Source organism: Anneissia japonica, unplaced genomic scaffold (genome assembly GCF_011630105.1).
Source record: "Anneissia japonica isolate Jap-2015-1 unplaced genomic scaffold, ASM1163010v1 scaffold263_len647688_cov178, whole genome shotgun sequence".
In the NCBI taxonomy this organism is placed as follows: Eukaryota; Metazoa; Echinodermata; class Crinoidea; order Comatulida; family Comatulidae; genus Anneissia; species Anneissia japonica.
Genome location: NW_022734777.1, coordinates 511,995 through 525,905, shown reverse-complemented (window position 1 = coordinate 525,905; position 13,911 = coordinate 511,995). Strand labels below are relative to the sequence as shown.

At 34.1% G+C, this 13,911-nt stretch overlaps 2 long non-coding RNA genes across 2 annotated transcripts in view; one reads left to right on the top strand and one right to left on the bottom strand.

The window, feature by feature from the left end:
• Positions 1 to 3,544: 3,544 nt before the first annotated feature.
• LOC117116466 overlaps positions 3,545 to 13,911 on the top strand; it is a 38,528-nt gene continuing 28,161 nt past the window's right edge. Inside the window, exon 1 of the long non-coding RNA XR_004446755.1 lies at positions 3,545 to 3,677. This is a non-coding gene — a long non-coding RNA (uncharacterized LOC117116466). The remainder of the gene's footprint in view (positions 3,678 to 13,911) is intronic.
• LOC117116468 overlaps positions 6,724 to 13,911 on the bottom strand; it is a 23,069-nt gene continuing 15,881 nt past the window's right edge. The window contains exon 3 of the long non-coding RNA XR_004446759.1: positions 6,724 to 7,952. This is a non-coding gene — a long non-coding RNA (uncharacterized LOC117116468). The remainder of the gene's footprint in view (positions 7,953 to 13,911) is intronic.

The window sequence follows — 13,911 nt, the reverse complement described above, 5'->3', positions numbered from 1 at the left end:
AGATGTGTATAATATATTAGAAATAAATAATGATTAGATTAAAGTATTTTTTGAAGGTTTGCATGGCGAAGTAATACGGTAACATATATGCCTATGTTTTAAGCTAATAATAGGCTATGATTACAAAAAACTGTATAGGTCTGGGCCTTGTAACACCCACTAATGTAGCAATCAACCACTAATGTAACATTAACAGCTGTTGTAACAAAAATCAACCACTAATGTAACATTCACCACTATTGTAACAAAAATCAACCACTATTGTAACAATTTCATTAACCACTATTGTAACAATGATTTAACCACTGTTGTAACAAAATTCATTAACCACTATTGTAACAACAATTTAACCACTAATGTAACAACGTACAATACATAGAAGTCTCCAAGCCGAAAGCTTATTTACATTGTCCTATTAAAATTTCACATTATGATTGTTGTGGCATTTAAAAAAAATATATAATTTTCGATATAGATCAGATTTATTAAAATGGTTTGGGACATTGTAAATATATAGTTTGGATATTTAAAGGTCAGTGTTTATGACAAACAGTAAACAGCTTGGTTCCCAAATGTCTGTTTATATATATATATATATATATATATATATATATATATATATTTGGGCTGCAAAAATTAACCGACTGATTGACAGACTAACAATGGAATGATCGTCCAATCTCTGAGAAACTGTCTGCTATATACTAAACCAATACGACTAACAGAAATAATGAAAATAGAATGTTAAACGTAATAGAGACCGTCCGATTGACAAACGGATATAGAAAAGTATGGAGATATTTTAACAAAATCTATATTCTGATGACATATCAATTTACACTTTAAGACTTGATTTAACCAAACCCAGGTGATGCGTTAAGGCCTGTTTATATTTTAAAAATAGCAGTCAACAATATAAAAAAAAGCAATTATTCGCATTAAAAAAAATTATGTATACGATAAAAATTATTTTTATAAATCAAGTCAATTTCCTGATAATAATAATAATAATAATAATAATAATAATAATAATAATAATAATAATAATAATAATAATAATAATAATAATAATAATAATAATAATAATAATAATAATAAACGAAATGAACGGTTTGTTTACTCAGGACGTTTAAAATGCACAAGTACATGTATATAGGTACAGTTAGGCCTACTTAATTCATGAAAAACGATGACAATAATTAAATAATGGTGACGATAGGCCTAATGATGATGAGGACTACGAATAAACTGGCCTATAATAAACATAACATAACCAGTGGGACTTGTTTTCTATTATACTGGCATCACGTCCCCATCTTAAAAAGATACTGTACAAACAATGTTACGGTAACTAATTATAATGTTACTGTGTTTCATCATTTCTACTGTACTCTGTATGAATTTGGATAGGCCTATACGTGAAACGACGATGACACAACAATTACCGTTTATTAATGAATAAACTCAATGATAAAATGAATTTAACACAGTACAACTAAATATTTATTCGGATACACTAAGATCACCTACATATATTATTATTATTTATTATTATTATAACTATTATTTTTATTGCAAAGTTATGTATATATCCTTATGTTGTGCAGGCTCTACTACTGCTACTACTATTATTACCACTACCACTACATTACTACTTCAACTACCACTACTACCACTACCACTACCACTACCACTACCACTACCACTACCACTACCACTACCACTACCACTACTACTACTACTACTACTACTACTACTACTACTACTACTACTACTACTACTACTACTACTACTACTAGGGACTTGGCCTACTACTATTATTATTAGTTCGTGAGTAGCTTGCTTTATACTTGTGCATGCACGTCAAATAAACAAATTCTATTCCGTACATGTTGATACAGTAAATGTACGTGTGAGTGACATGCCCTAAGGCCTAGGCCTACATTATTTTTTAGATGCTAATTATTATTTATTTTAAATTTATTAAATGTTCTTTTAAGATAAAAAGGGGGTTTAAGTATGCGGATGTTTCACCCTATATTCGCCATTGCGGTCTACTACAGTTTGTTTACTTGACGTTTAAAAATGCCGACTGGAGCGTTGCTTATCTCGCATCACAGGTATCAAAACCGCACTGAAAATTAATATTCATGCTAATTGCCCGACACTGCCTAAAAAATTCGCGACCGGGGTCAGATCTGCAAAGAAAAGCGCTTTATAAATACACGATACGGTAAATTTCGTGCTATGTGTAAAAACTTCTCTTATTTTCTATATGGACAATTGCTTTTTAGTTTTTTTTATTATTTTTTTTTTAATTTTTATTATCGTTGATCGCTATCAACGGTGTCTGGGTTGTGCGAGGCAGGGGCGGATCCAGAGATGTCCAAAAGGGGGGGGGGGCGAAATTTGGGCCGATCGAGACAACAATGTCCTAGGGAAATTTTTGTGTTCTAGACGCCCGAAAATAACATTTGAGGCGTTGTGGGCTATCATTTTTTTCTTTCTTTTTTCCTTTTTTCCCCTTTTTTTTATCCTTCCAAAAGGGGGGAAGGGAGAGCCCGGGCCGGGCCGGCCTCCCCCCCTAAATCCGCCCCTGCGAGGGGCGGTGTTTTCTGTATATCACCCCCGCTCTTGCACAATTAGATTAGACAGACTCTGTGATCGCCGTTTACACAACTCGTCCAGCAGAAGTTTGGGAGGATTGTCCGTGTACGACGAATAATATCCTCTGACCTGATACTTCTAAAGCCACGAATAGAAATCTGAGACATGGTAGTAGCCTACCACTGCAGAACTGAACGGATGTAAATAATCTAAATCTACCTTATTTAATTAACAACGACTTAGGCCTATGTTAAACTTTCTGATTAGTAAATAATGTCCAAGTATAATTCATTGGTTTTTGTTGAATCGTAATTTTGTACCGTATTTTCATATAAATCCATTTTTTTTATGAATAACTTTTAATGTGTAGGTCTATATATTATCCTACCAATCAAAATTTGTATATTTTCATGGCGAATGATTATTTTCTTATCACCTGATTCATTATTGAAAATTCAACCTAAAATTTATGTTAATTATGAGATCTATTTAGTGTGCTCCTTCGAGTGAATTTTATATATCAATTTTTTTAAGTGTGTTTTTAATAACTTTTTAATGTGAAACTGCTTTTGTAAATTTACGCAATTTAAAGTTTATGTTGCTATGTCGATTTGTTTGTTTTGCTTGTTTTTTTTTTTTTAATAAACCCCATGTCAATTTGTTTGGTTTTTTTTTTTTAATAAACCAGAAATGAATGAATGAAAAAAGAATTGAAGAAAAGGAAAACGATCCGGCCGGCTTAGAATTGTACCGAAAGTTGTTAATATTATGATAATTTTCATTATTATATTCTTTAATTTTACGTGTTTTGTAGTAAATTTTAGGCACAAATCCTCAGAGGTCAAGGTGCCAAGTCTATGACGTTTCATAATTCGTTTTGTAGAGTGGCCATTCCTTGTGACGTCACTCACGAGTTAACCAATCGGCATTGGTTTTAGCACGGTGGCAATTGTGAAAACTGCAGGGCCTAGGAAGTTGATTTTTTCGTAAAATCCTACTTTTTGTACTGCGCAAGATCACGATATGGTGTTTCAAACATATAAAGGATCTACTGTTTGAATTTGGTTAAGGTAGGCGCTTATACCATGGCATAATAATATTCTAACAATTCTAGGCTAGGACTAGCCTAGCCTAGTCCTAGGCCTACCTACTGTTTCAGTCTCAGTAAATCAGTAAGAAATCGGGACTCTAGGCCTAGGTAGGTAGCCTAGGCTAGCTACTTGTAGGATAAAGGTATGGGCCTACTACAGTAGTCCCCTCTCGTCATCTCAAAATGATCCTAGGTGGTTCTGAGTCAGTGGTGGTGGCAAGATTTGCCCGATGATGGGGGTACGATGTCCCCAACGTCGGGAATTAAATAAAGCCAATTTTCCCATGCAGGCTGCAGGCACAGTCCCAATTGGGAAGAAATTCCTTGGCCTTCTTAAGTTCCAAGAGATCAGGTACATTAAAAGCCCCATTCCATTCCCGGCAAGATTTCAGTTGTCAAGAAAAATCTGATTTTTATATATGTTATAAAGATTTATACTGTAAGTGTAAATGTAATGCGAAATTGCTAATTTAATTGAATTTAGACATTCCTAAACATGAAAATGTAAAATACTGTACCTAGGCCTAGGCCTAAGTAGTGTAAAGACTGAAATTTGATTTTTTGTGTTTCACACAAAAAATATATGCGGATAGATTTTTCATGTTTGATTTTGTGATAGGTCTGCAAAGAAACATAAAATAGTAGGCACCGAAAACATTAGCCTATCCAACACTGCTAGGCTAGGCCTAGCCTTTACCTCGATTTAGGTTCTGTTATCACACATAAAAATGGCCGACATGATATTTTCCGTTGCTATAGTACTGACACTTGTGAAATATAATATTTCATAGGAATTATTCCAAAGCTGTAAAAAAAAATGATTCTGACCGTGATTTTGAAAATTAAACAAACATATCTCATGCCTACTTGATCGATCGCAGTGTGCAAGATGCGAAGTACAAAATCCAATTTCATTAGAGAGGGTGCACTTTATTGACTGTATAAAGTATACATAAAAGCGAGAGCATTCCAGCGGAGGCGATCTGCAACTTTTGAATTTGCCTAGTAAACGAAGAATTCGTCAAGAAAATGGTAATCTTCTATGAGAAATAGTCTGTATTTTTTTTAAAAATTCTTTTGCGTGAAACTAAAATTTATGCCAATATTTTTCCATTGTTTATAATAAATAGAGTAATACATGCATTTTTTCTATAAAAAAAATCCTTTTTAATGAAATTTTGATGGGGCTTTAACACTACCTCTGCCTAGGCCGTATATAATTTTATTTTGCTTGCACAAAACATGGTTATACTTCTGGGAGACTTGGAACCTGCCAGCTTCCCTCACATGATAACATTGTAAGGGGATGTGTGGGGAGGGGAAGCTTACACCCTGCAAAATGAGGGTCCAGGGAGGACCCTCATTAAAAAACCATGACATGCGGCAAAGCTCTGGCGAATTTTTTTAAAACTTTAATATCCTAGTTGTCTCCAATAAGTGTAATTGTATATGTTTTCCTGTCATGGCATTTTTCTTAAAAAGCCATGACACACGGCGAAGCCCTGGCCATTTTTGTTTAAAACTTGAATATCTTGGTTGTGCTGTACAGGAATTAGGATATATATATAATTACATCTTACAAATTATTTGGGGTGGGGGGGGGGCGTGGCACCAATGAATAGCATCCCTATTTTTGATATTCCAATGTTGGCAGGTATGTAATATTTCAAAGGAACATGACAAACTAGACACAACACAAGATATAATGTAACAATTTGAACATATATATTTATTGGTGGTCATGTTGGAATACAAGATAGATTTTGTTGGTCTGCATCTTAGCATAAATTAATTAACCACTAAATGTAACCACTGAACTGAGTTTCTTCACATTTAAACTGGCAAGTAATATATTTACTGTTATCTCTACAGTACTTTGAGTTACGCACATGCGTGCTTGAAGGAACATTTGCCTTGGCCTGGAATATTCACAATAAGGTTTTCAATGTGCTCAGTCATACGTGACGTCATCTACACACAATTTTGCATTTTTACATTATTGATCATATCATCCTAACCAATTGTCATTTCTCATTCATATTTAGTAGGCATAAACTTTAGGTGAAGATGTAATACCACGTACCAAAATTTTTTGCGTGCGAATCGTAACACTTGCGCGCTTCAACGAACATTTGGCTTGGCCTGGAATAGTCACAATAAGGTTTTCAATGCGCTCAGTCACATGTGACGTCATCTACGCGCAATTTTGCATTTTTACATTATCGATCATATCAGACTAACCAATTGCCATTTTGAAATCATATTAAGTAAGCATAAACTTCAGGTTAATGTTAAATGTAATGTACCCTAATTTTGCGTGTGTGTTTCATAACGTGCGAGTCAAAATTTCAAAATCACTTTTTGACTAAATGAGAGCACGTTTCAGGCCATTCTATTCATTTCGTACCGAAGCTGGACATTTCGTTTTTTTACATGTTTTGGGTTCCTTACAATCTTTTAACATGCTCTTTTAATTCTTTTAAAAAAAACTTAATTAGCATACTTTATCCCATTTTCAGCATTTAAAAATTGTTCAATCCACGGCGGATCACCTAACTCGTCCGCAGTGACGAGTTCAAATCTAGTTGTTATTTCTTTTGTAGGAGCCTACAAAATAGCACCAAGCTTTCTTTAGCTATCTCCTCTCACTAAAGGTGTACTAACATTTCACTGGCCAGAGGTTAACCTCTTTGGTTAAACATATTAACATATGATCACACTCAACTGTGTGAACTTACTACATAAAATAAATAATAATCATTAATAAATACAAATACAAAATATTAATACAAATTACATTTCATTGCATAACAGTTTCAATTTGTTCTCTAACCAGTGAGGCTGAGTTGGGCAGGAAGTTTAAGGCAGATACTGGTATTATCCCTCTTAATAATAATAAATATAATAATACACTTTATTTTTACACAGATACACTCAACAAAACAAAATATAAGGAAAATATAAAAGTTGAATAACAAAATGAAAACTACATTAAAACAAAAGGTTAGCAAATAGCAAAAAAGGGGTGGGGGAATAATATTCATTATTTAAGTGTTATTATTTTTGGTTAAGGTTTTTCAGGGATAACGACAAAATCAAATGTAAACAATTATACATGGTTATTGCTTCTATATTTTACATTCTTTGTTTAAATTTTTGTAGGTAAAGTTTTTGCAAGGCTTGTGTACTGGAATCATACTGTGATGATTTAGTATGATCTTGGCAGCACGGTTTTGCAGGACCTAAAGTTTCTCATAACAAGTTTTATTCATAGAATTGCCCCAAACTATACAACTTAGTCGAAAGTTGTGGGGCTATTAGTGTTTTACATGTTGCATTGAATTTTTTTAGAAACTCTGTGCTTGCCTTTCTTTTAATACAAGCCTGGTAGAACCTTTTCCTTTACATGATCTGCATGATTTTCCCATGTGAGGTTTTTATCGATAATCACACCAAGATGTTAACAGCTTTTTACCCTTTTAAAGACTTTATTGTCAATTTTTATATTAGTGTACATTATTAGAAATCTTATAAAGCTTTTGGTGTGTCCCTATAATCATCACTCAGTTTTCTTAATATTTAATATTCCAATTTTAAAAGTAAAATACAATGATTCATGGTATCAATGCCTTCTTAAGGGCCAATGTAACTAAACCAATAAATTTTCCTGTGTCAATTGCGTCAATCCAATTTTCAGTAATGTTAAGTAGAGAAGAAGAAGTAGAAAAATTTGGACGAAAACCTGATTGCTGAGCATATAGAAGACCGTTTGTGTTAAGAAATAGGTAAATTTGCTCAAAAACAACCTTTTCAAGTATCTTTGATAGTACAGGTAATACAGATATTGGTCTGTAGTTACTTGGTTCACTTCTTTTCCCACTTTTGAAAACAGGGAAAATTTGTGCCATTTTCCATTTAAAAGGAAAGGTGCTTGTAGAGAGTGACATATAACCAAGGAATGCATTGTATTTTGCACACAAAATAAACTAGGATCATGGGTGGACATAAAGAAACATGCTTTATCAGTTTTCCCCTAACAAATCAAACGGTAAACTTCCACTAAAAAGTGCAAGATACAGCCTGGGTTTGTAGTAATCCAACGCCAAGCTCTATTTCCCCAATTTCGCAAAGACTCTGTCCATGTTGTTTGGTGACGTCCGGGCATAGGATTTGTTTCCATTTCAACAGGTGGCATCCTAATACTAGTGTGCGCACGTCGTTGATGTCCAGGTGTTTCCTCTAACTGTAGTAGAGACTGAAAAGAAAACAAAAAATTGATCAAAATAATGATTTTTTACATCTGTTTTTGCACAACCAGGGTCTATGAACCCATAGGCACACATTATTAACAAACAAACTTTCCTTGCATATACGAAGTGCTTCTGTCCCTGGTCATTGGATCCACATGCTTAAGTGTTGCTGCTTTTAATTCAAGTTCCAGAAAACAATCCGACTTTTAAAGGGGGGTGTGGGGATGAAATAATTAATTTTTAATTTAAAATAGAGGGATGGGCGACCACAACGACGGTGACGGCACTCGATTTTGGAGCGTGGTATTCGAAAACGAGGCTCGTGAACTGGGTCCCAAAAAAAAAACTGGTGCTACAGGATTTTGAGCTAGTGTTATAAGATAGGGAATTTCCTAAAATGTACTGACTTTCAAAGGCTTGCATTCGGTAACCCCATAAAAAATCGTGTCAAACTTTAGATATTCCGATGTAAATTTGGCCGTTCTTTTCATTTATATGGGTTTTCACTTATGAAAATAACGATTTTCCCCAGTTTTTATTTCGGAAATTTGCACTAGACAGGGAGTCAGCTGATTCACTCAACCGTAACGAGCTGGTAACGACATTAGCCAACTGATAAGAATGGTCGTCGCGAGCGGAAAATTGAAAAATTAGGACTGGCGAAAATATTCAATAATAATAGTAAAATAAGTCGAAGGCATTTTTGAAGTATGATTCTTTCAAAAAAATATGTTTGCTGGTTTGGATAAGGAAGTCTTGGAAGTGGTGATCTTAATAGTGGCGTTAAATAGGTTTGTTTAATACCAACTTGTCTTACCTGTGTAGGCATAGCCTAGCATTTAGTGCAGTACTGTATGTAGGCCTATGTAGAGAATACGGAATACTAACTGCCTGGCGTGACCTAGGCCTAGGCCCCTAGTTTAGGCCTAGGCATATACAAACTATAATAATAATATTTCAAACATTAGACAAACAATCAACACTATTTTAAATAAAGTACATTAATTTACATGTTAATTATTAGATCCATGGAACTATCTAGGACCTACTACTAGTACTACAGGCATTACTAAAATGCCAGTTTATTCGTCATGGAATGTGGATGATGCCTTGAAAGCTAGCTCAAATTTGCGCGGAAAATGGCTTGGAAAAATGTGCACAGAACTTAACTTCTGCATAATACATTGGCAATGGTTATATACAGTATTCAGATTAGTTCAAAGACTAATTTTCGGCATTCTTCTCGGAAATATAACCACCCGCCTTAGGCGTGGCCCTGCTTGTTCCATGCTGGGTCAAAAACTAGTAGAGGGTCAAATGTCCAGCCATTTTGATGGTCAAAATACAGGGGAATTATTATTACTGTACATTAGAAAAGATTGAGAAACAAGATAGTCTATTATACATATATTGTTTTATCTTCATTTGTAATTTTTAAACTAATTTTTATTTTTATATTACAAAAAAGTATTATATTAATGAAATAATAAATTCTACACCACTTTGCAATGCATTTGAATATGGGCTTTTCACAGTGATGGTTAATTAGAATATATAAATTTTCAACAAAAATTATCATTGATGATTAGTGCCAGAATGATTAATTCCTTATAAAGACATTGTAATATCAATACTAATTATTTTTGAATGGTGTAAGAATAGTCACTCTGATTTTTTTTAACTAGTCTGTTCAAACTTTTTATTGTACTTCTCTTCTTACAGGAAATGCCGACATGTTGCTGATATCAATGGTTTTCATTTGGTAGGTGTTTAACAGGCTAAAGAAATCTGACAGAAGGGTCATCCCATCTTGCACTGTGTGGGCAATTAGGGACAAGTTCCCAGAAGCTGTGAAGACTGCCCTGGGTTTTTTGATGCTATAGATGATGAAATAAACTTTATGTTGGAAGAATTATTTATAAATTGTTATGGAAGATACCTGATAAGTCCATCCTCATTAATGCAACAGATCTTATGTAAATAGATTCATTCTTGACAATTCATGTGACAACTGTGCTCTATTTTTTTGACAATCTCATCACTCATGAAAGGAAATTTTGTCAGCACAGGCCTAGAGCTTTTGTACTGTATATCTGGACCAGTCAATTGTGTGTAACCTTCCAGACCTAGTCTGTAATTGAAATTGTTGCTATTGATGCGGATAGGCCAGCAAAGTTGATTTCAAGAACATTTTGTCGTTAAGTACAGTACAATGTCTATCAAGGTGCAATGTAGCCCTGTCTCTTATACACATCTAGATAATACAGTATGAATTAGAATTTTGTGTACAGTAAATAAATGTAACTTGTTCTTCCCTATTCTTTACATTGGTATAAACTATAGTAACTATAAATCCATATATATAATATTTTGATAATAAATAGAGTTTGTAAAATGCAGTGATATATATTGTAATACCTGACTGCTTTAATCGTGTATAGTAAAACAATTTTATATTAACTGTGAGAAAATACACTTGTAATAAATTATTTGCAATGTACAAGGATGATAAATTGTTTCAAAATATTTATTTAATAACACCAGTAGTCTTGAATTTACTGTATGTACAACAATAACTAAGTGAAGCACCAAAAATATGGATGTTGAATTTCATCATGAAAGAAGAAATCTTGGCTATGGTAAATAATACAAGACAATCAGACATGATAAATAGAGCAGTGCAGTTAAACTTGCCTAAGACGACTAATAATATACTCTAATAATTTCTAAGTCGATCTAATTTTACATGCCGAATTGTTGTGTTTTCCATTACCGTAAGTGCAAGTCAAATTTTGTTAGGTTCAAACAATTTCTCAATGGTATTTTGGATATGACATAGGCAAGTTCAACTACTGTATTTTAAAATACTAAACAAAAAATGGTGTACAGCAAAAATTTGAAGCTCTTTCTTAAATTCCAATACCAAATTGATCAGCATGCAGACATAGGCATAATCCAGACATTAAAAAAATAAGCAGTTTCATAGAATAACTTTACACAAGACTGTACAAAGCCATATATTAAAATAGTTGTTCCTGTATATATTGAGCCACATTTTCATACTGTACTATCAACTTCACACATTACATACTTCAAAATTAATCCTCACAATTTGTTTTCTAAATCTGGGTCACATATTTGCTTCAAAAGGATTACTATTGAATGGGATTATAATACCATTTAATAATATTAAAGATATTTTGCAAGTGAAACAGGTACAGTAATTATTTATTTATTATAAATTTGGCATGCAATATAAACCAGATGCTGCAATACTGTAAACCAGATGCGTAAAAAACAAAAACTTAAGTGTGTGGCATTTCAGTATGTCATCAGAAAAAAAAATCACTAGATAAATCATTTTAATTTAATTCTTTGGAAATATTTTGGATTCAATCACTTGCTGCAGAGCTCTGAGCATCGCCACCTTCTGCTAACCATGGAATTGTTTGCATCACATCCATCTGATCCAGTCATTTGCTCCTATTCAGGAATAAATACAGTAGTTACAATAATGCAAAACCAGGTTTGTTAAAAATCAAAAATGTTATCAAACATTTGCTGCTTTATCAATAACATACCATACTGAGATACTGTATGTACTAATCTGAAAAGACATTCATCAATTGACAGTATTTTCAGATTTTTTAATTACTTGATTGAAGCCTTCCTGTCCGCTAGTGTGTAATATATTATTGTTGTTTCTTGATAAAACTGACACACCATGCTGATATTTTTTTACCATTCCAATATATTTGTTTCATGTACTCTGGCTGAACAGTGATGAGATATTCACTTAATTTTCTTTTGCTCACCTTAAATTGTGTGTATAGCTTTCATTACAAGTTCCAGCAAACAACCAGAGTGTTTCTTGCTAACGTCTTGCTGGGTGCTTGTTGTATGCTTTGTACCACCTTCTTTCGTAGATGCCAATGTTGGGTGGTTGTACTCATGGCAAATGTTGTGGTATGTTTGTCTCATCATGGCGACTGGCAAATACCTATGTGAGGAGAGTGTCATGTTTCGGCCTATCACATATTTTGTCCTACAAAAATATATATGTATAATATTTTATTTGAATTCCACCTTTCAACAACAGCTGAAAGTTAGGTTTGGAGTAACATATGCATCATGTTATTATTTAATGGGGCGTTATTGTTGTATAGCCTAGCTTCTAGGCCTACAGTATATCAATAATAATCTTATTGTTACAGGAATTGGTGTCTCTGATGATATACTGTAGTGTTATAGCACATCACCTTTATTTAGACAGTGCATTTTTTAGACATTTAGGCCTAGGCCTACTAGCCTAGACATTTTTTCATAGGACCAGGCCTATAGTATACTATTATTAGTAGGCCTAGGGGCCTAGGTCTATTATTATGAAAAAAAAAAATGCACTAGCACAATTAATGTGACAAAGATGGCATGGCATGACAAGTCTAGGCTAGGCTAGTAGTAGAAACCTACTATCTTTACCGTCAGCTGGATAAGGCTGCGTGCGAACTCACCTGCTCCGGGACTGGAGCAGTGTCCCGGACAGGAGTGCGCTACTGCTGCTGGGTAGACACTGACTGTGCTAATCCTAGGCATATGTGTAGGCCTAATTATAAACAAACAATTCGTCGGACTGATATACGTTTATTAATTCAATTGAATTATTCCTCCATGATTGATAAATCGACGTTGACTAAACCGTCTCTCTGTAACTGCGTACGTAAACGATCACAAAAACTCACGACTTCACACTAGCGTACTGTATCTAGGCTAGTTGCTCGATCGTCGGGACGATTTTTCGATCAGCTGCTCGCCAAAAATTAATTGACAGACTTGTCTTGAATATTAATGAGTTGGTTAGAAAATGCTACCAAGCTACTGAAAAAAGTGATCAGCCTCATTTTCACCTGATTTTCCTGTCTCATCATATCATGTTTTGTTTCTGTAATTATCCTTACATCTCAACATTTTGAATTTTTTAAGTATTTTTCCCGAACTCAGGAAAGGTTAAATAAGCAATATATGGCGTCTCTTATACACATCTAAAACCCCCCCCCCTTTAAACATGTGGCATTTTAGATGTTTAATCGAAGATATAGGCCTAGATGTGGTGACAATTAACAAACAAAAAAACAGAGATTGAGACTAACAAACAAATTAAATGCAAAAACAACCTATCCATTGAACAAGATTGCAAAAATGTGAAATCAATTGCCTACCTCAAGCAACTCTTGTGATAAATAGAGGAGATATAAAGCAAAACAGCTCGCTGGGGTGTTCTCACCGTTGTTCTGTTCATCTTTCTGATATAAAAAGAGAATAAACACAATTTAAATTTTAGAAATAATATCAGTGGATTGATGTTTTTGTCAGTGGCCAAACCAAGGTTTAGCGTTCATTAGCGTTGCTGCAGCTGATTGTGAGGCTAGTTTAGGCACTGTCTAAGCTGGTCGAACGTTTCGTCTTGATCTGTACCCTAGCTGCACTGATGAGGCCTGTAAGGCCGAAACGGATTTTTCTGCAGATACTGGAATTTTTTTCCAGTGGATATATATTTTTTTTGTTGTCATTCTGATCAGATTTTCTCTACTGTTACGTTTAAATTATATAACATTTAAACGTAACAGAAGAGTCCTCCACTAGGACTTGAACCCGGGACCTTTCGTTTATCCGTACGAACGTCTTATCAACTCTACCACAGAGGCCTTCTTGGTTATGTTGAGGCCACAAAGAGCCTTTACTACTCATACGGAGTTAGCGCCCACTCACCAAAATTGAGATTCAATCACCTTATGAATAGGCCTCACCGGTCATTTATTCAAATATCTACTATGTATTAGAACTGTCTCTTATACACATCTAGATGTGTATAAGAGACAGGGCCTATAGTATACTATTATTAGTAGGCCTAGGGGCCTAGGTCTATTATTATGGGAAAAAAATGCACTAGCACAATTAATGTGACAA